This window comes from Phocoena phocoena, chromosome 4 (genome assembly GCF_963924675.1).
Source record: "Phocoena phocoena chromosome 4, mPhoPho1.1, whole genome shotgun sequence".
Classification (NCBI taxonomy): Eukaryota; Metazoa; Chordata; class Mammalia; order Artiodactyla; family Phocoenidae; genus Phocoena; species Phocoena phocoena.
Genome location: NC_089222.1, coordinates 146734947 through 146737183, shown reverse-complemented (window position 1 = coordinate 146737183; position 2237 = coordinate 146734947).

The window sequence follows — 2237 nt, the reverse complement described above, 5'->3', positions numbered from 1 at the left end:
ACAAAGCAATACAACAGCAACAAAAAATTTCTAACTTACAATAACAGCTCAATTTAGAAGAGGGTTTATATCTTCAGAACAAAAGCATTCCTCCTTGACTTTCTAACCAGTCAAAATCTGTGTATTCTACAGAAAACCTGTGATGTTATTCCCATAAAAGTACCCTTTACTGCTTCTGCCTCCATTAGATTTCCTAAGCACTAGTGTTTTAATGGACAGGTTAAAGACAAAATCCTAATGTGATTTATTTATAATGTGTGTGTTCTTGGTCTTATCCTAGTGTCTAAAGTCTTCTCCACGGCTGGACCCCAAATTATATTCCTTTACATGCTAAGTGATATCTGGAGAGTGGGAGAGGTTTAATAAATACCCTAACCCTAAAGGATACCCTAACCCTAACCCATACCCGTACCCTAAACCATACCCTAACCCTAACCCATACCCGTACCCTAAACCATACCCTAATCCTAACCCATACCCTAACCTGTACCCTAACCCTAACCCGTACCCTAACCCTAACCTACACCCTAACCCGTATCCTAACCCTAACCCGTACCCTAACCTGTACCCTAGCCCTAACCCTAACCCTATCCCCCGAGCTTCTGGTGCCTAAGAATTTATAATGTTAACCGCCTGTTACCTCACCATCAACCAGAGAATTGTGCACCAGCTGATCACATACCCTGCGACACCCCTCCTTAACTTGGCCTTTAGAATTGCTTTGCCGAAATCCTTCAGGGAGTTTGGGGTTTTAGAGCACAAGCCACCTGGCCTCCTTGTATTGGCGCTTGTACAATTAAGGTTGCACCTTCCTTCACCACACCCGGTGTCAGACTGGCTTTACTGCACTCGGGCAAGCAGACCCACGTTTTGTTCGGGAACACTGGGGTCTCCCAGGCTCCCACTCTCCTTGTGCCACACTGACTGTCACCTGCTCCTCCAGAGTCGTGTTGCAACAAAAATAGAAATGAAGTTTTCCCTGCCCTGAGAACAAGGAAAACAAAGGGAGAAGAAACATAACCTGGCCTGAAAGAGTTCATCACTCCTTGTTTTACTTTGTCACTCATTTGTAGTAACTAGATTTGTACGTTACAAAGCTAACCTCACTCCCTGACACTATGTAATTTACATTCGGCACCCATCACCCCTGACTCTGTGTGAGTTACATCCTCTGCCTCTCACTCCCTAACCTTATTATGTCCAACACTTACATTCTATACGCCCCTCATAACAAATCACCCCCTATAGTTTTTGCATTTCAGAAACAAGGTCACCACTGATAAACCAGAGGCAAACGGACGCAATTACCAGACTGCTGGACCCCAATTATCGGACGGCCTGATGCCAACTGTGACTGTTTTGAAATAATGCAAAGGAAAGGAGGAATGCAAGACCGTCACTACTTTGATCCTTATCCTATACCCTGGACTGCGAGAGCCCCACATGTAAAATCTTCCCTGATTCTCAAGGAGGGGGGGGGTGCCCAGTTCTTGAGGCGCTTGCCAGCTGTGTCTTCCCTTCTGTCTGGCAGAAAAATAAAGCCATCTCTCTCTTCCTCCAAAACCCGTCTCCGTATTTCTGTTCAGCCTCGGTGCACAGGGAAGCCGAGATTTCGACAACAGTCTGTAGCCAGTTCCCACACTAATTCCCCTCTACGCCCACAGCCCTGGCCCAAGCCCGATCTTGTGCCTGGTTCCTCCATCAGGCCTGACAAAGCTCCCTGCCACGGTGCGTCTCACATTCCCCCCCCCCCCAACGTGCCCTTTCTGAAGCATAAACGAGACTGACTCTCTCCCACCTGTAATCCCCCAAATGTTTCCCCACTTTCGCTAGGGTATCTGCCGGGAGAGACATCTGCCAAGGCCCTGAGAGTCCCCGGCATCCCCACTAGGCTGCTGGCTCCTGGGTTCCCTGACAATGTGCACCTCAGCAGGCTGGGAGACATGGCAGGAAACCCCAGAACTGCTCACCTCAGGACGGGGCAGGCACTGCCATGGCCTCATCAAAGACAGCAGAGGAGGGGTCCCCAGCTGGGACACTAACTGCACGAGTGGCCTCTCCTTGAGCCATTGCATCACCTCGTGTGACTTGAGGGAAGGAAGGACCGAAGCACACTTGGTTCCTAAGGAGGATGGTATAGGCTCAATCACGTCCCCCCAAATTCACATGCGGAATCCCTAACCCCCAGGACCCCAGGATGTGGCTGTATTTGGAGATGGGATTTTTAAAGAGGTGAT